Source organism: Rhincodon typus, chromosome 2 (assembly GCF_021869965.1).
Source record: "Rhincodon typus isolate 14 chromosome 2, sRhiTyp1.1, whole genome shotgun sequence".
In the NCBI taxonomy this organism is placed as follows: Eukaryota; Metazoa; Chordata; class Chondrichthyes; order Orectolobiformes; family Rhincodontidae; genus Rhincodon; species Rhincodon typus.
In genome coordinates, this window is record NC_063333.1 from 121,620,228 (window position 1) to 121,641,675 (window position 21,448).

General features: G+C 40.2%; 1 long non-coding RNA gene across 2 annotated transcripts in view; it reads left to right on the forward strand.

Moving 5' to 3' along the window:
• The window catches only part of LOC109910449, a 183,817-nt gene extending 164,352 nt beyond the window's left edge, over positions 1 to 19,465 (forward strand). For both annotated transcript variants that reach the window (XR_007265066.1, XR_007265067.1), the window contains 2 exons: positions 14,026 to 14,303; positions 17,397 to 19,465. This is a non-coding gene — a long non-coding RNA (uncharacterized LOC109910449). The remainder of the gene's footprint in view (positions 1 to 14,025; positions 14,304 to 17,396) is intronic.
• Positions 19,466 to 21,448: the final 1,983 nt, after the last annotated feature.

Genomic DNA, 21,448 nt, shown 5'->3' on the forward strand with positions numbered 1-21,448 from the left:
CACTGTCCACGGCTATAGTGCCAGAAGATTGGAGAGAGGTAAACATCATTCCCTTGTTCAAAAAAGGGAATAGGGATAACCCCGGAAATTACAGGCCAGTTAGTCTTACGTCAGTGGTGGGCAAATTATTGGAAAGGGCTCTGAGAGATAGGATTTATGGTCAGTTGGAAAGGCACAGTTTGATTCGCAATAGTCAGCATGGATTTGTGAGGGGTAGATCATGCCTCACAAACCTTATTGAATTCTTTGAAGAGGTGACAAAACACGTGGATGAAGGTAGAGCAGTGGATGTGGTATACATGGATTTAAGTAAGGCGTTTGATAAGGTTTCCCATGGTAGGCTCATGCAGAAGGTAAGGAGGCATGGGATAGGGGGAAATGTGGCAGATTGGATTCAGAATTGGCTAACCCTTAGAAGACAAAGGGTGGTAGTGGATGGAAAATATTCAACATGGTGCTCAGTTACAAGTGGTGTACCACAAGGATCTGTTCTTGGTCCTCTTCTATTTGTGATTTTTGTAAATGATTTGGATGAAGAAGTGGAAGGGTGGATTAGCAAGTTCGCGGATGATACGAAGGTGGGTCGTGTTGTGGACAGTGCAGAGGGCTGTTCTAGGTTACAAAGGGACATTGATAGGATGCAGAGCTGCGCTGAGAAGTGGCAGATGGAGTTTAACCTTGAGAAGTGTGAGATGATTCATTTTGGAAGGACAAACTTGAAAGCAGAATACAGGGTTAACGGAAAGATTCTTGGGAAGTGTGGAGGAGCAGAGGGATCTTGGGGTTCATGTTCACAGTTCCCTGAAAGCTGCCACCCAGGTGGATAGAGTTGTTAAGAAGGCATATGGTGTGTTAGCTTTCATTAATAGAGGGATTGAGTTCAAGAGCCATGAAGTTATGCTCCACCTATACAAAAGCCTCGTTTGGCCACATCTGGAGTATTGTGTCCAGTTCTGGTCGCCTCATTACAGGAAAGATGTGGAAACGTTGGAAAAGGTGCAGAGGAGATTTAACAGGATGTTGCCTGGAATGGAGGGAAGGTCTTATGAAGAAAGGTTGAGAGAGCTAGGGCTTTTCTCTTTAGAACAACAAAGGATGAGAGGTGACTTGATAGAGGTGTACAAAATGATCAGAAGTATAGGTAGAGTAGACAACCAGAGACTTTTTCCTAGGGTGGAGGTAGCTATTAGGAGGGGATATTTTAAAGCGAGTGGAGGTAGATATAGGGGAGACATCAGAGGTAGTTTCTTTACTCAGAGAGTTGTCAGGGCATGGAATGCATTGCCGGAGAGGGTAGTGGAGTCGGCCTCATAAGGGGCATTTAAGTGGCTATTAGATAGGCAAATGGATAATAGTATAAGGTAGGGGTGGAGGTTAGATAGACATTAGGATTAGGGTAAAAGTTCGGCACAACATCGTGGGCCGAAGGGCCTGTACTGTGCTGTACTGTTCTACGTTCTAAGAAGGCAGCGCACAACCACCTTGTTGACAGCAAGTAGGAATGGGCTATAAATGTTGGCCCAGCCAGCATCACCCATACCCCATAAATGAATTTTTTAACCTAGCATTGAACCTGTTCTAGATTGATTAAATAAATCTGTCTTAATCTACGCAGTAAGACATTCAATATGAAATGAGAAGTTTCAAACCATTTTGTTTGCACAGGGCATAAGACTTCTCACAAATCATCATGAATTTGATAATATATAAGGCTGAATCATATGTAATTCCAAAACTCATTATCAGTCTTGCTGTGATATGTGATGAAGGGGTGATATTATTTCATTCAATATGAGTGAAAGCATGCTTGTTTATGTTTCATATTACGCTAATGTACCTGATGTTTATAAACCACCTTTCAAAGGTAAACCTTCATGTGACTTAATTAGTAGCTCAGTAATTATTGCAAAATCTATGGGCCCTGACACTATTCCAGCAATAGTGCTGAAGACTTGTGCTCCAGAATTAGCCACACCCCTCAAGAAGCAGTTTCAGTAAAGATGCTGGCATCTACTAACAATGTGGAAGATTGCCCAGGTATGTCTTATGGACAAAAAGCAGGAAAAATCTAACCAGCCGTTCAGTTACACAACCCTACAATTTACTCCAACTCAGTTATCCAATTACAGTCGATATAATTACAGTAAACCATGTTTGGTAATGCTGTGGTTTCTGGGTAAAATACCACTGCCAGTGTGATACTGTCTGAGTTGTCCCTATATGTTAGCCTTAGCAACGTAAACTATAAAGTCTGGGCTCTTGTTGCAACTGATGTCTTGAAGTTTAGCTAACTATTTACACAGCTTTCATATCAGACTTATTCATAGTCTGGGTTCTGTATTCAGTGAATACAATTACAACTGTTACGACTGTAATTGCTACTACTGAAGGTATATTCCTTTATACTGGAATATCACATGTCTTGATGATATCTAATCATCTTGAATCTAATCAGACTGCTTGTCTGGTCTGGCATCTATACAATAACACATCCCCCTTTATACCTTAACAATTCTTTTCCGTTAAACTTTTACAAGGATGCACCGAGATATATTGTCACTACGCATTAAGATAATGCCTTGGTAGATGTATAACACAATCATACTTAGTTTTTATATAGTTATTACAACTTGGCTGTGTAGCTTCACTCTGTGGTGTTGGCTCTTGTTGCGGATAGATGCGTATCATTTATCGTAGATATGTGGTTTTTCTCTGACACTAATGTAACACTTTCAATATCAATTTGTCATCCTGTGTGAAGGGTGATTGATCGCATGCTATTTGGATATGATACTTATTTCTTCATAGGACTTGAACATTTCTCATTACAACATCACATGATCTAGGTTAGACATGTCATTGCAGTATGCTTCCATGAATCCATGTGTTTATAGGATAATATTGAACTCTTATACTTTGTCCTGGTTGGGTTGGGATGACTCTCTGCATGCTCATCGATCACGCTCTTGTCTCATTGTCTTCCTCCTTTCTAAAAATGTGTCATGGGCCTGTGTTTGGGTGATGAGAGTGCAAGAGAGAAGAACAGTATGATCTACCTTCCAAATGTGAGAGCTGCTAGTGAGCATAAATTGTTGCCAAAAGGAGTAGTACATAGATTTAACATAGCTATCCAAAAGTCTTGACAAGTGACTTGACACTTGACTATCATGGATTTTACAGTACAAACAGTGTGTCCTGTGAAACTAATACAGTGAGGATAGTGAGTTGAATAGGTATTATGGGGATACCGTAGCTCCTGCGCATGCCATAATAGTACACTGCAGGTTGTTGTCAGACACAATTTGTTAAGCAACACTGAACAGACTGAATGTTAAATTGCCAACAGCCATTGTACTTACATTATTGATTTGTCAGACAAAAGGGAATTCAGTGAAGTAGTCAGTCGTCAGTACATCTGTGGACTTGGAAAATTGGAGCAGCAATCTTGCCACTGTAGTTGGTGGAGTGTAGAGATACACTTACATAAGGCTTTTGGAAGATCATTTCCAATGGCTTATTGTTGGTTTGAAAGATGAAATGGTTTGAAGTATTTATCTGTAAAACCAATGTGATTCAAAAATTTGAGCAAGAGATTCTCTTTGTTATGGACCAGACCAAATCCCCCTCAAAATGTATCAAGGAGATAGCCTAGATGCTAACTTTTATTTAAAGGCAAGTGTAAAGTACTGTGTCCCAGATGTGATTTGATTGGTCACACTTTATTCTTACATCACAGATGAAATACAAACAATAAGAGAAGAGTTGGCATAACTTTAACTCTCTCAAAGTACTTGACAAAATGATACATTATTTTACCACTCCTCATCAACTGTTAATATAGTAGCATCCCATTAACACACGCTTGGCAAAGACAAGTTCAGCAACACAGATTTACCCACTTGCTATCTCCTCCAGTCCAGGAGAAGGAAAAAAACTGAAAGAATGAATCTAGCAGCAGAAAGAGAATTGTATCTAGTGGCTTCAAATTAAAAAAAAACCCAACTTCAACAACTGGAAGCAAAAACTAAAATCCTGCGTCTATGTGAGCCTGAGTTCAACCACATATGCATCTTTTGTCTAATGTAAAAAAAACCTGAAATTTATTTACACTGCTTGCCATGGAACAGATGACTTGGCACCAGGTTCAAAAGAAACAGAACAGAACAAATACTTCTAAAAGGTATTTATTGTCACATCTTTCAATGGAGTAGTTGGAGTAGTTTGCCTGAGCTGTCACAAGAACTTAGAACCAAATTCAGTGGTCTTGTCATCCTATAATAAACATGCTCTGAGGCCTTTCTGTCATATATCTGCTTCCATATGGAAATCCTTGAGGAATTATAATATTACAGTACAGTTGTTTCTGCTATAATGCGTGTTCTGGCAATGCGAATTGGCTGTAACCCGACTGACAAATAGGGGAACGCTATTTCTAAAACATGAATGAGTGTTGGCTATAACGCGATTCCATCGGTGTGTGGAGGAGTATGCACAACATCACATGATCGTTTTGCAGACTTTAAAAGATTATTATTTAAGGCTCATGTTTAAGAGGCTGATTGCAATCATTGAGGGGGATAAGGACAGTGTTCATCAATTTAGGAAGAGCTTTAACATCAAGAATGCAGTTGACATTATTGTGGAGGCCTGGATTGATCTCAGGACTGCTTGTATGCAGTTTGGTAGAAGCTTCTCCCAGATTTTTTTTTCAAGATTTTAAAGGCTTTGATCTGTCAGAGGAGCTCCCAAGAATCAAAGAATATTGTATTGATCTTGCAAAGCAAGTTGGATTTGAAGAAGTGGAGAGTGAGGATGTTGAAGAGTCGGTTGAATCCCACTGTGAAGACATCTCTGCAGCTGATCTACAACAACTTATCACTGTGGGGAAAACTGCAGATGAAGTAGTAGTAGTCCAGGATACAGCACCACAAGAGCTTTCCACTTCTCTTTTGTCTTCTATCCTGAGGGAAATTGAGAAGTAGTTGCAGCTCTTAGAGGACAACGATTACAATGCAGAATGCAGCAAGGTAGCGGTTCTTGAATAAGATCTTACTTGGCACCCTTTGAACAGCTTCTTCATGAAAGAAGAAAAAGGGCAAAGCAGCAAAAACTGAATTTTTTTTTTAAGCCACCCCCCTCCTCACCAAGAAACAGTCAGAAGACGATGAAACATAGCCATCCACTTCTGGATTAACTACTTTTCGTCCTAACCCTGCAACCACAACTGCACCTGAAGGTGGTGATAATGATGACCCTCAGCCCTGGCATTAAAAACAGAGCAACCTCAAAACCTCCTCCCCCATCAGGTCACCTTGACATTTTTTCAAAGCTAGGTGTTAATTATTAGATATGAATAAAACATTTATTCAAACTGTGCTAGCCTTTGTGTTAGGCTTCTGAGTGATTTTTAAGCGATTTTGAGTGATATTTTTTGGTGATCTGCCTCTAACCCCACTTTTCCCATAGACCCTGTTAGTCCAATAGCAAGATTTTCTATAACGCAATGTTGCGCAGCAACGCAACCATTGTGCTATAGCAGAGCTGAATGTATATACCTGCTGGATGATAAAGCATTTTTGAATATTTTAAAATGAGCTGGTGATCTTTCTGCTATATGTGTGGAGTGACTTTGAAGAGAAGATCTGGAAGAGGAAAGACTGGTTGCAAAATTCAGAATACACAGAGGTAAAGAGTTGAGGAAATTGAGTCACATCTTTGATTTCAGTAGGATTAGGGCTGATACCATTTGGCAAGTAATTTGATCTGAAGAATTTGATGTGACTCCTGTTGGTTTGACATATTTTACTCTTTAAACAAGACTATGTTTCCTTGCTGCTGTCATGAGCTAATGGAGATTTATTTCACACTGTTGTTTAGTTCTTCCAAGGACTGTGATGTCATCTGCCACACAGAGATAATCTGGTAGATTCTTTGTGGTTTAATCCATAAATTGTTGGAATCTATCCTGTCTGACAGATAAGTCAAATGGTAATCTGAGCAAACAATATCTACTGAAAGATCTTCTGAAAATGATCAGTTCCATGTGACTCTGGGAAAAGATTTATGGACCAATATTTTTTCTGGCATCGAGATTGCAAAAATCTTTGGCACCTGAAACTTTGGAATTAAGCTCTTTCAAGATAGGAATATTGTCTGGGTACCCATTTAGCACAATACTCAGTTGCCTTGTATCAAAAAATGCATGTACAGTGCCATCTTTTCCGGAGTCACAAGTAATGGAGCAGTCTGTATGATGTCTAACCTTGCATATAATGTGTTTTTTTCACCATGGAATCCAATTCCATTTTCATCTTGTCTTTACAGTGAATGCTGCACTTATGGGAAGGGTCATAGGGCATCATCTTTCAGGTGTAACACTGCCTGACCTTTAACATTGCCATGAGCATCAATTTTGTCTCAGTAAAGATTAATTGTGTCATGGATAGACTAGATGTTGCATCTGGAACCTTTGGTGTTGCAACAGAGGAGTTTGTTACCTTTTGGATTGTAATTAATGTGTAGATCTGTGCAGACTTGTAGACTAATGATAGCTGGTCTTGCTTTCTCAGTGATGAAATGGTTTCAGGTGTACACCCCAAGCAGTTGTATTGACATTTAAGATTGATCATACCAATGAATGGAATGTCTGACCTATTGTAAGCAGTCTGCCTATGGTGTGTGATTGCACCACACTGTGCCAGTTTTCTGAGTAAAGCTCATGCAAAACATACAAAAAGATGGTATTTTCACTTGTATCTGTGTCAATTTTGGAATTCAGTGCACGTTGTCCATTTCTTTTGGGGTATATCAATTGCATGGATGTAAAGACCAGCTTTTCTGTTGGCATATATGTGGTGTGTTGAACTGACTAACGGTTCAGTCTATGTGGGGTCTGTAAGCTATGTTGTTGTAGATATTTCTTGGAATTCATTAACATGCTTGTATGCCATGGGATGGGATTTTGGAAATATCTTTGACATTGTTCCATAGTTGGTCTTTTCTCATAGATTGATATGAAGCATCATGCTGCACTTCGCATTTCTGTGGGCAATTGGACTTCTAGCATATTTCAGCCCAATGTCCTCGTGCAAAACATGGCTTGCATATACTTGTCACAGAGAAAGTATAGCAGAGGTCCACTAGGCAGATACTGGAGTTGGCAGGACTGTTGTATGAGGAGAAAGTGTTTTGACTGTGCCTGTATTCATTAGACTTTAAAAGGATCAGAGGGGATCTGATTCAAATGTATGAAATTCTAACAAGGCTGGCAGACGAGATGCAGGGAGGATGTTTCCCCTGGTGTAGGAGTCTGGAATCAGGGATCGCTATATGGGGCAGATCATCTCAGAATGAGATGAGGAAACATTTTTTTACTCAGAGGGTGGTCAATCTATAGAATTTGCCAGCACAGAAGGTTGTTGAGGCCAGGCCTCTGAAAGAAAGAGATTGACAATGGCTTTAGAGAGAAAGTGAGAAAATGGCATTGAGATAGCTGATCCTCTACGATCATTTTCAATTGCAGGGCATATGTTTCAATGTTTCTTTCTGCTGTTTGTCTGAGGATTGCTGCTGGTTAGCTGCAGAGGCCATTTTTTGTACAAAGGAGTTAACTACAAGGATACCTGTTTGGTTTCATTGGAACCCATCTTGCTTCTCCTTGTGGTGACATAAATGGTTCTCATCTTTGCCCATAATTCTGTCAGTGATCACTTCAAAAATGAGAAGCTTGTTTTGCTTTAGTGAACACTGCTGAGCTAAGGCAGGCCAACAAGCCATGAATTAGAATTAGAATTAGAATTAGATTTACTGTTATATGTACTCACGAGAGTGCAGTGAAAATTTTATAAAGTAGCCACTTACGGTGCCATCTTGGGTACAAAGGCAACTAGGTACAGGATCTTAGGAATAAATTGGAAAAATAAAGAAATAAAATGTTCAGCATTATAGGCCTTTGATTACAGTCCATCTTAGGGGAGGTGATGGCTTAGTGGTATTACCGTTGGATGGTTAATCGAGAGACCCAGACAATGTTCTGGGGACCTGGGTTCGAATCCCACCACAGCAGATGGTGAAATTTGAATTCAATAAATATCTGGAATTAAGAATCTAATGATGGCCATGAATCCATTGTCGATTGTTGGGAAAAACCCATCTGGTTCACTAAAGTCCTTGAGGAAAGGAAACTGCCATCTTTACCTGGTCTGGCCTACATGTGACTCCAGACCCACAGCAATGTGGTTGACTCTTAACTGCCCTCTGGGCAATTAGGGATGGGCAAAAAATGCTGCCTAGCCAGCGACGGCCACATCCCATGAACGAATAAAGGAAAAATATAAAGGTACAATGTACCTAGGTACAAAACCTTAGGAGTAAATTATAACAAAAAAGAAAAAAAATAAGAAGTTCAGCTTTACAGTCCCTCAGCACCAGGCCTTGCCTCCAGACTGCGCCAGGACCTTGCCTCCCTGACCCATTGAGTTCCCGCTGTGGGCCAATCGTAACCCCACTCTGGTTCACAAGCTCTACCACAGCTGACAGCCCACCGAGTTCCCAAGAACAGGCTTTGGGCCTCCCAAAGCCAGGATTCATCAATCTCACCACCACTGCTGTCTCTATGAAGAATTATGTGCGACCCAACTGTTTGTATGGTTAAAAGAAACAAGCAAGGATAATCTTCGATGACTAGTCTATCATTGTTTTCAGAAAAGAGCAAGCACCACTTTCAATTCTCTTTGTTCTCTTAAGAATATACAGCCTAGGAGCTGACTGTAATGTTGGTTGAATGGTTCTGGAATGATAATTTATACAAACAAATAAAAGTGTGAGTTAGTGTTCACAGTATTAAGGCTAGCATTCCCGCCAATAATTTATAATAGTATTAAGTCAGGGGAAGTCATGAAACTATTCAAAACTTATTTTATATTTGAGGGGTTAGGTATTCAAGCATCCTTAAGAAGAAGTAAAGGAAATGGCAATATCCTGCATAAATGTGCATTCATAGGCCTTGTTATGTTGTCTGGTCATTAAAGAAAAATGTCAGAAAATTGTCAATTTGCCTTTTTTGTTGTAAAGTACTGGATGACAATGCTCATCCCACTACTATAATACAATGCAACCTTTTCCCTCCTCAACTGAACCACTGGGAAGATGGCTGGTGACTGGATAACCACATCAGTTGAAATAAGCAGCATCACTCATCCTGATTTGTCGTCCACTGACCTTGGGGGTATTCTCATAAGCTTCCACTTTTTGGCTTCTTGGGAACCACAAAGACTGATGAATAATGATCAGTGCTATTGTATAGTGACTTGCATCTAAATCCCTTTGACTTGCATTAAGCAGGAGCATTTCTCATTGAACAGTTCAAATTGGAAGTAAAATTGTGAATGGCCGATGCTAAATGATATAGAGGTTAGAATCTTACAGGGATCTGAGCAACACGATCTACTACGATATCTTCGGCAGAATCAGGTAATAAGTAATTAATTATTACATAGAGAATCAAATCTGAACTGAGAATCTGGAAAATGGTAAGATTTGTTGGACAGGACAAGTATATTCTTCTGATTAGGTGTTGGTTAGCTCAGTTGGTTAGGTAGCTGGTTTGTGATGCAAAGGGATGTTAACTGGCTGAGATCACTCTGAAGGTCCCATCTTCTCAAACTTGCCTGTCGCCTTGTGGCGTGGTGACTCTCAGGTTAAACCCACCACCAGTCATTTCTCTCTAACAAGAGAGTGAGAGTGTGGTGACTTTGCCTATTCTTCCCATTGTTTATAGACTGGGAACACTATACTTTCTGGCTATTGAAAGGACTTGGGTCTAGTTCAGAATACTCAGAAGGCTCGAGGATGAATTTGTAATGGATATTTGGGAAGTTTTTAAGGTACAACACATTTCAAAACTAACCACAGTGGCGGGTACTACCCATTCAGTAATGTGTAAATAGACATACTTACTCAATGGTCACATAGGAAAGGACCCCCCACTGGGTATGAGTGATTATAACGTGATAGAATTTCATATTCTGTATGAAGGTGAGAAATTTGGATTTGAAACTAATAGCTTAAACTTAAATTAGGCAATTACAAAGGTATGAAGACAAGTTGGCTAAAATGGAATTGGAAAATAGATCAAAGGGTAAGAAACTGGAGAAGCAGTGGTAGATATTCAGGGAGATATTTCCTAACTGTCAAGGAAGATACATTTAATTGAGAATAAAAGACACTTCAAGATGACTGCACCATCCATGGATGACTAAGGAAGTTAAGGATGGTAGCAAATTAAAGGTAGATATTTACAAAGTTGAAAGAATAGTGGTAGGCCAGAAAAAAAGAAAACTAAAAAGGAATGGCTAAAACAATGGGAATATGACAGAAAATGAGCAAGAAATATAAAACAAACAGTAAATGCTTTTACAGATATATAGAGTCATAATCATAGAGATGAATAGCATGGAAACAAACTCTTTGGTCCAACTTGTCCATACTGAGCAGATATCCTAAATTAATCTAGTCTCACTTGTCAGCATTTGGCCCATATCCCTCTAAACCCTTCCTATGCACGTACCCATCCAGATGCCTTTTAAATGTTGTAATTGTACCAGCCTCCACCACTTCCTCTGGCAGCTCGTTCCATACATGCACCACCCTCCACATGAAAGAGTTGCCCTTTAGGTCCCTGTTAAATCTTTCCCCTCTCACATTAAACCTATGCCCTCCAGTTTTGGACTCTACTACCCTGGGGGAAAGACCTTGACTGTTCACCCTCTCCATGCCCCTTATGATCTTATAAACGTCTGTAAGGTCACCCCTCAGCCTCTGACGCATCAGGGAAACTAGCCCAAGCCTATTTAGCCTCTACCTATAGTGCAAACCCTCCAGCCCTGGCAACATCCTTGTAAATCTTTTCTGAACCCTTTCAAGTTTCACAACATCCTTTACATAGCAGGGAGACCAGAATTGAACCAACGTCCTGTACAGCCATAACATGACCTCCCAACTCCTATATTCAATGCATTGACCAATTAAGGCAAGTGTACCAAATGCCTTTCTCACTATGCTGTCTACCTGTGACTCCACTTTCAAGAAACTATGAACTTGCATTCCAAGGTCTCTTTAGTTCGTCAAAACTTCCCAAGACCTTACCATTAAATGTATACGTCCTACCCTGATTTGCCTTACCAAAATGCAGCACCTCACATTTATCTAGATCTAACTTCATCTGCCACTCCTCGGCCCATCTGATCAATGTCCTTTTATACTCTGAGCTAACCTACACCCCCATTTTGATATCACCTGCAAACTTACTAACCCAAACTCACATATTCACATCCAAATCATTGATATAAATGGCAAAATGCAGTGGACCCAGCACTAATCCTTGTGGCACACCACTGGTCTCAGGCCTCCAGTCTGAAAAGAGAAAGGAAAAGAACAGTTAAAGTGAGGCTTTGTCTTTTGGACAGCGAGACTGGGAATTAATAATGGGGAGAAAAGCAAATAGAAGATACTTAGATAGGAAATGCTTGCTCAATCTTCACAATGAAAGAGACTAAAAGCATCGCAGGGCTATAATCTTCCAAAAATTTCCTAGATTTTGTAAAGGTTCTTACAGATTAGAAAACCACAAATGAGACGCCACTATTCAAGAAAGGAGAGACGGAAAGCTAGAAAATATGTGGGTAATAGCAAGATATTTAGAAACTCATCGTACAATGTAAGAGTTTGAGTTATAAGGAGAAGGTGGGAAGGCTGAGACTTTTTTCACTGGAACGTAGGAGGTTGAGGGATGACCTTATAGAGGTTTATAACATCATGAGGGGTGTAGATAAAGTGAATGGCAGGTGTTTTTTCCATAGCGGGTAGTTTCAAGATTAGGGGGCATATTTTTAAGGTGTGAGAAGTAACATTTAAAAAAAGACATGGGGGCAATTTTTTAACACAGAGAGTGGTTTGTGTGTGGAATGAACTTCCAGAGGAAGTGGTGGATGCAGGTACAGTTACAAAAGCACATAAGAAATGTTTGGAAGGATATGGGCCAAGCAGACAGGTGGGACCAGTTTAGTTTGGGATCATGGTTGGCATGGACTAGCTGGACAGAAGGATCTGTTTCCGTGCTGTGTGACACTGACAAAGAGGCAGAGTCAAGATGGTTTTGGGCAAAGGAATCATGTTTGAAAAATTGTACCAGAAATAGTAGGATTTTCTGATGAAGAGTCTAGGCCCGAAACGTCAGCCTTCCTGCTCCTATGATGCTGCTTGGCCTGCTGTGTTCATCCAGCTCTACACCTTGTTATCTATGTTTGAAAAATGCTGTTCTTTAAGAATGTAAGATGCAAGATGAATAAAGGATGTAATGTATTTGGAAATCTAAAATGCTACTGTACAATGTAAGTGCTCATTGTTTGAGAGCTGATATATTAGCATGCACAGAGAGTGGCCTGACTAACAGGCAGTAGGGATTTGGGATAAATGAGTTATTTTTGGGTTGACACGCTATAACTAATGGAGTGCCACAGTGACTAGTGTTGGGACATAAACTATTCTCAATTTATGTTAATGACAATGATGAAGGGACCAATTGTTCTATAACCAAATTTGCTGATAGTTACAAAAGCAAGCTGTGAGGAGGGTACAAAGAGTTTGTGAAAGGACATAGATTATTTGAGTAAGGAGTAAAGAATTGGTAGATAGTGTATGATGTGGAAAAATGTGAGATTGCTCACTTTGGCAGGCTGAATAGAAAAGCAAAATATTATTCAAATAGATAGAGACTGCAGAATGTTGCAGTTTAGATGAATCTGGGTGTCCTTGTAAATGAATCATAAAAATTTAGCAAGCTGGCATTATAAATAATTAGGATGGTAAGTGGAATATGGGCTTTCATTGCAAGGGAATAGAGTATCAAATTAGATATGTCTTGCTACAACCATGCAAGGCATTTGTGAGACTGCAGATTGAGTACTGTGTACAATTTCACCCATCCTACTTAAGGAGTGATATGGCTGCATTGGAAGCAGTTCAGATAAGTTTTACGACTGATTCTTGCAATGAAGGAGCTATGAGGAAAGGTTGAGCAAGTTGGTTCTGTACTCATAGGAGAGGTGATCTTATTCAAACATATGAAATCCTGAAGTGGGTTAATAAGGTAAATGCTGAGAGGACATTTCTCTTTGTCGGAGAATCTAGCACTAGGGTCACATGTTAAAAATAAGAACTTTACAATTTAGTACAGTGCAGAGAAATATCATGTGCACAGAAGATCAGAAAGTGTCATCCAAAGAGAGCAGTGATAGCTAGGGTCATTGAACAGATTATTGATTGATGAGTTTAAGGTTATGAGTTAGGGTTATGGTGAGGAAAAGCAGGAAAGTGGAGTTGAAGTCACATTATCCATGATCTTATTGAATGGCATGCTTGATGGGCTGAATTGTCTCCTCTTGCTCCTATTTCCTCTGGATCTTATTACCTCTATTATTAGATATAAATACTAACTGGAATGCTTTTGACATATTGCACTGAGCCTGTTTTATATTAAAGCTGCTTTTTCCAGGTTCAGATCACTTGAAAAAATGAAATTAGGCCCATGCACTTCAATTTGACCTCTGAAGAAAATGTGTTCTCACTAAAAGAATTATAGGAAAAAGGGGTGTCTGTCTTCAGGATCTGTCACTAACATCCTGTTGTCATCGTGTGGTATCGTCTCCCCAGTCCCAGCCTACACAGCCATCCTCTTACCTTTTATAGTTGGTGGGTGCTAGCATTCACATCCCTGCAGGGCCTGTGTCAGTGTGTTTAGTGGCTGATATTTGTCACTCTCCTTTAAACTTAGTAAAACTGCTTTGTAAGTGTTGCCATGCAGTAAGATTTATTCGGAATTACAATACTTTGAAAATTCCCTCCTGACTTTGAACGTTGTCAGCTTTGCTTGTTCCATGTCTAACCAGCCTATTATTGATTCCCTCAATTCCGCCAATATTCTCCCAGCCTATGTTGGAGACTGACTCATCTGGCTTTATTTCACAGGCTCTGACTGCCCGCCCTGTAAGGGACCGGTCTTGACGGGCATGTCTAGACAGTAAACAGCAGGAGCCTTTAGATCATCCGGAGGGTGAAGCACTTCACAGAGAAGATTCATCCTGTTTTCAAAACATACTCACCTCCCATCGACCATCAACGGAGAGCAATCAAGAAAAGGAATCCTGGTTGTTTTGATTGAGTCCTCGCTGTATCCCCAGCAAGTCGAGGAGTTACTCATGGTGCAAGCAATCCATGCACAAATGTAGGGCATGGATCTAAACTAGGTAAGCTCCTCTTCAGAACTTTCACTTAACATACTTGTGGGATGTGACTGCTGCATGCGTGGCCACTATTTGTTGTTTGTCTCTAATTGCCCTTGAAAAGGTAATGGTGAGCTAGGTCTTGAACCTCTGCAGTCCTTATGGTGTAGGAAGGGAGTTCCAGGTTCTTGACACAGCAGCAGTGAGGGAGTGGTGATAGAATTCTAATACAGAATAGTGTGTGGCTTGCTGGGGATCTTTCAGGTGCTGGTGTTCCTAAGGATCCACAGTCCTTAATTGTCTATGTGTCAGAGATCCCGGGGTTAGAAGGAGCATTAGCTAATTGCTGCAGCGCATCTTGCGGATAAGAACATATCAGATAGGAGCAGGAGAAGGTCATTTGGCTCATTAAGTCTGCTCTGCCATTCAGTAGAATTATGGCAGTTCTGACTGTAACCTCAGCTCCACTTTCATGCTAACCTCTAATCCCCTTGACTGCTTTGATAGTCAAGAATCTAATTATCTCTGCTTTAAAAATATTCAACGATCCTGTCTGCACCCCTCACTAGAGAAGAGAGTTCCACAAACTAAATGAGAGCAAATAAACCTTTTCATTTAAGTTATTGCTGAATGGCCTGATCCCATTCCTATTTCTTATGTTCTCTTTTCAGATGGAAATGCTCACAATAAAGTTTAATTTTTTGAACCATGCTTCTTTGTAAATTAAAGCTGCTTTTTTTTCATTTTTGGATCACATGAGCAGTAAGGCTCATGCACCTAAATTTCGCCGTTGAAGAGCATTTCTAGAACAAATCCTTTCATTTTTCAACTGCATCCCCTCCCATAATGGGAAACATCCTCTCATCGTACATCCAAACACATTTTCTGAGCAACTTGTATGTTTCAACAAGATCACCCCCTCATTCTTCAAAACTCCAAGAGATACATGATCCACTATTACCCATAAAATAACTTCTTCATCCTGGGAATCGGTAGATTGAACCATCTCAGAGCTAATTCTATTGCAGTAATGTCCTTTCTCACATGAGGCGAACAACACTGCACATAGCTCTCTAGATGTGGTTTCACCAATATCCCGTACAACTATGGCAAAACATCTCTACTTTTACATCCCATTTTCCGCAACAAATTACAATATTGTATTGACTTTCCTAATCACTTGTTGTACCTGCATACTGACCTTTTGAGATTTACATACCAGGATACCCAGATCCTTCCATACAGCAGAGTTTTGCAATCTCTCTTCGTTTAAATAATGTGCCGCTTTCCCATTCCTGCTGCCAAAATGGACATATTCACTTTCTCACATTATAATCTGTCAACTCACTCATTTAATTTATCTATTTCATTCTGCAGGCACCTTAGGTCCTCTTCACAAGTTACTTTCTTACCTATCTTTGTGCTAATAGCAGAGTTAGCAATATTTTTGTCACTGTGCTTCAGATTGAATGTCTGTGATGGTGAATTGGATGCTGATCAAGCTGTCTTTCTATGTGGTGGTGTAGGGTTTCTTGAGTTTTATTGAGCGTACGTTCGTCTAGGCAAGTGGAGAGAATTGCATCATACTTTTGACTTATGCCTTGTAGATTGTGGATGGGCTTTGGAATGTCAGGAAATGAATTGATCACCATGAATCCCCAGCTCCTGACTTGCCCTTGCAGCCATGGTATTCATACAGTTGGTCGAGTACAATTTCTAATCAATGGTGATCTTTAGGATAGTAGCGGATACATAATGGTAGTGCTGTGGAATGTCAAGGGGTTAGATTTTCTCTTGGTGGTGGCATCCCATTGGAGGTGGCAGAAATGGTGGCTAATGATCATTTGGATGTGGATACTGGTGGGATGGTAGGTGGTGACCAGGGGGACCCTATTGCTGTTATGGAAGGGAAGAGAAGGGGTGAGGGCTGAAGTGCAGGAGATGGGTCAGACTTGGCTGAGAGCCCTGTGAACCATGGTGCTGGGAATCCTTGGTTGAGGAAGAAGGTAGATGTTAAGGAGACGCCTTTGTAGAAGCTGGCATCATCTGAAGAGTTGCAATAGAGATGGAGAATCTGAGAGAATGGAATAGAGTCTTTACAGGAAGCCGGGTGTGAGGATGTATATTCAAGGTAACTGTGATTAATTAATCAGATTAAGTGATTCAGCGAATATGACCAATTCATTAGCCATGATCCTACTGAATGGTGGAGCAGGTTCGAGGAGGCCAAATGACCTACTCATGTTCTTATTTCTGATGGTCTTATGGTCTAGATCAGAATGTTGTTGACTTGTCCGTAAGCCAGCAGTCCCAATGATAGCACATCTCAAGTGTGCAAATATTAAAGGGGGCTTTGCAGCGCCTATTGGGCAGGTCGTGTCTTTATTATTTCCACTCCTAAACTGATGTGGGTAGCCTGTCCAATTTATTCTTATTTGAGTTTTCTGTCATGGTTTGATGTAACTGAGTGACTGCTGGGCCATTCAGTTAAGCACATTGCTATGGGTCTAAATTAGTGTAAAAAGGGTCTGTGGCACAGTGGTAGTCTCCCTGCTTTTGGTATGGTAAGGTTTGGGTTGAAGTCTCACCTGCTCCAAAGGTATATCCTTAACATCTGTGAATAGGTAAAATATCAGGTGAACTGGATAAGGTTGGCTAATTTGCCAGCCTATTGGGCATTAGTGTACCTGATGTGTTCCTACAAACTCTGGTTATGTCATGTCTACCACTACTGAGAAGAGCATTTTAGCCCAGATTTAGTCATTAGGTGAATTGAAATTCCACCAACTCATGTGATACTATTTGAACTCTTGTCTCAGAACTTACATCCGGGCCTCTGAAATGTTAGTCTATTAATGTTTCTGTTGGGCTATCATTCCCATGTCACATTGCATAGTGCATTTACCCACTAAAGCCTGTGGATGTTATTATTCATTTACATCTACACTTTTTTTGAAAAAAAGCACCATGATCTTTGACACCTGAACAGCTGCATATCCTTGCCATGGACCTGATTACACTTACTTCAGAATTACATGATTTGTTAGGCCAGTGGGCCAGATTGTCTGAATTTGTTAGCATCATTAACAGGCATTTTAATTCATTTTAATTTGACAGCATTATGTACAATGCAAGAAGCAGAACAACGTGAAGTCAAATGGAAGTACATTCCTGTAGATGTTGAAAATATGAACAGCAAACCATTGGATTCCAGTCAATATATTATCAACGTCAACTTACTGAAGAACAGCCAAAGCATCTTAATTCAGCGTCTTGAAGGCTTTAGATCCAGTAACAGCAAATTCTGAATTCTGATGTTATGTACATTTATGTTGAATAATGTGATTTTAGCCTATGTGAAATGTAATTGCTTGCTTATAAGTTGGTACTCTGAAAATACATTTTGGATGATTAACATGATTGTTGGTCATTTGTGAAAATTCTTAAAATGCAAACGTAGGAGAGAAAAATGCCTGGCATTTTAGCTTTATCTCCTCCTTGACCCTTATGCTACTCACCCATCATTTATGGACATTTTCCAACATATGCTTCATGAGATTTATTGGTTTGTTTGAGCTGTGTGACACAGCTTGATAACCCTCCGGAATCAATTCAAAGTTGCTTTCCTATCAGTTGTGCTTGAAAACAGCCCTAGAGATTGTGAACCAAAGTTTGCATATCCACCTTTACTAGGAGAGAATAAAAGAGACTTGCGTTTTCATTTATTTACATTTATCCTACTGCCGTAATGCAGAAACCCGGCAATCAAATGTGCATGAAGCAAACTTCCACAAACAGCAATGTGATCTGACTGAGAAATAAGTTTTTTCCGTGCCCTTCCCTTACATTCTTCTCTGAAGTAGTGCCATAGTATTTTTTTAGATCCTCCTGTGTTGGTAGGTATAGCCTTGGATTAACATATGGACCAAAAGACAGTATTGCCTGTAGTCCAATACTCCCTCAGTACTAATACCAAAGCAAAATACAATGAATGCTGGTAACTTGATACAAAAACATGCTGGAAGTACACAGACAGCATCTGTGGAGAGAAATAGTGTTGACACTTCAGAGCATGGCTATTTCCTTCATACTGTCAACTTGATTTTTATGCTGGAGAACCTTGTAACTCAGAGGCAAGTGTGATAACAACCAAGCCACAATTGGTGCATTGAATGTTACCAGAAATAAGAGACTTCAATTATGTAGAGACACTAGACAAGGTGGGGGGATTGTTCTCCTAAGAGCAGTGTATTTTCAGGGTGATTTAATAGAGGTGTTCACGTAGTGAGATATATGTTTCTACTGATATGAGATTTGCTAATCAGAAGACAAAATTTTAAATTAATTAGCAAAAGAAGTAAAGGAGAGATTAGGAGTTTTTTTGTGTAACAAGTTGTAATGCTCTGTAGTGCACTGTCTAGAAGAATAATGGAAGCATATTCAATGGTAACTGTCAAAAGGGATTTGGATATACACTTGGAGGGCCAAAATTTGCAAGACTTTGGGAAGAGTATCAGAAAGGAATAACTTACACAGCTCTTTCAAAGAGCCAAATGAAAGATGTTTGATGTAAGTTTCTGTTCAGTTCTCTTTCTCACCATATCCTGAGGGACCTCTGGTTGATATTTTCCTGCACTTTCTCCCTATGATGTAGGGTTCATCTTACTTCAAAAGCCATTGCACCACAGATCAACTGATTCAGCTAAGTCAAGGATCAAACCTCGAGATATTGCTATGTGGCTCACTGTCACAATTTTGAATAAGCGCAAGGCAGTTTTCTCTGGTGTCTAAAAAAATGTACGTCCTTCAGCCAACATCAAACACCACACTGCTATGCCTTTATCATCCAAACTGAACTAAAAGAGGATCCTGTAAGTGGTGTGATATTTGGTAACTGTGTATAGGAATCTGTGTAAACAGATGATCTGCTAATTATCACATTGCTGTTTGTGAAAGTTAGCTGTCCTTTAATTGGCTCCAACATTTCATATATTACAATGTGACTACACTTCCAAAGTATGCCATTGATTGTAAGGTGTTTTGTAATATCCTGAATGGGGTTTCTCCTATAGATCTGACAATATTCCAATTGCCGAGTGCTTTATGATCTCTCAGTTTATTTGGTGATATGCTTTTATGTACAGACCAGTGTCATTGGACTAATAATCTTGAGAATTTGAGTTAAGTTCCACCGTGGCATTTTGAGAATTTGAATTTAAATAAAAACAAATTTGCAGATAAAAAAGAACTGCTCCCAAAAAAAACATAGTGCTGTCAGATTGATTATTCCCTCAAGGGGAGATGCTGGTAATATCATTAGATTAAAGAGCCAACATTCTAGGTTGATGCTGTTGGGGGTGGGAGGGGATTGGGGTGGGGGTGTGGTGGTGGGGGGAAGGTGTCACCAGTTCAAAGTATCATTTAATAAAGATCTGGCATCGAAAGCTACCCTCCATAATGATGATCATCAAACTATCGCTGGTTGTTGTTAAAGACTTAACTGGTTCACTAATGTGCTGTTAGCAAAGGAAATGTGCTGTCCTTGCCAGTTTGGTAGGTGTGAATCCAAGCTCGTAATGACAAAGTGGTTGACTTTTATTTGCCCTTTGAAACAGCAAACCACTCAGTTCTCAGAGCAACAAATGCTGATCTTGCCTGTGATGTTGCCATCCTGTAAAAGAATGAAGACTTAGCTGACTTCTGAAATCACTGAGGGCAACTAGATTGTGGCGATAAACCTCATTCTTGCCAGCAATGATTATGTTCCTAGAATGAGTCTGAAAAGAGATAAAATTAGAGAAGTTAAAAATGAATCTTAGTAAAATATCTCCAATGTTAGTCTTTAATGCTGTTTCCTGTACGCTGTAACAGTAACACACGTTCTCCTGTGTTCCTGCCTTGCACTGTATTAAATCGCCCATCACTTATACATCAAGATGTCATCCCTTTGGGTTTAATTACTACGCTATTGTTTCCCATGGCGTTCCTGAATGAAGCACAGGAGGTAACTGGTATGAACCTGTGCCAAAAATTTAAACTTCACTTTTGATAGCAGTGAGTACTAACAGAGATCCTCCCCCCGTGGTCCTTTTTGTCAATGTCTATTTAAGAAATTGAACTTTCTGTAAATAATTCTCTTTCTCTCCAACTTGATGTTTTGTTACAACATACTTAATTGAGCAAAAGTGTACCTTGAGACATCCTTAGGCATTGATGTATATTAATGCATGTTTTCTTTTTCTATTTGATTTTGCCTGCTTTCTTCCCTTTGTGCCTTTCCCCCACTTTCAGGTCAGGAATACCATAGGGAGTGCTGGCTGTTTTTGAGCCATGCAGGAGCCTTGAAGCCTACAACGGGTTGGCCTAATAAGCAAAGTAATCAAAAGGATGAGCACTGATGGAGAATCATGTCTGGGGATATCCTTGAGTCTGTAGTCCTCTTGTCACTGACTGAACCATTCTCCCAGACCTGCCACTGTGAGGTTGCCAATTACAAAAGGTTGCCCTAACAGCTGCAAAATTCTGCTGGCACACTAAAATAGCACTTAATAGACCATGTGCAAATTGATCCAGCAGCAGTCCAAGCTGGAGAGTTGTGGCATGGTGGCTCAGTGGTTAGCATTACTGCCTCATAGTGCTAGGGGCCTGGGTTCAATTCCAGCCTTGGGTGACTGTCTGTGTGGAGTATGCATGTTCTCCCTGTGTCTGCGTGGGTTTCCTCCGGTTTCTCTCTCGAGTCCAGAGATGTGTGAGTTAGGTGGATTGGCCATGCTAAATTGCCCATAGTGTCCAGGGATGTGCAGGCCAGGTGGATTAGCCATGGTAAATGTGGCACTACAGGAATGGGGGGTGTGTTGGGGCTGGGTCAGGGTAGGATGATTTTCGGAGGGTCAGGGTGGACTCAATGTGCTGAATGGCCTCTTTCTGCACTGTAGGGATTCCATGATTGAAGTTGCAGCTCCATGCCATATTTCTGCTGGACCCAACTCCTGGGGGCTAATTAAATTTAGCCCATTGTCGTTTGTTGAAGTTAACATACTTACCACAGTTCATTGAAGGAGCAGTAGGAATGATAAGACTGACTCTTTTCATGTTCTCACCATATAATCCAACCCTACTAACACTTTGTACATTGCTTGTAAGCCAGCCACAAAAAAGGATGCCCGTGG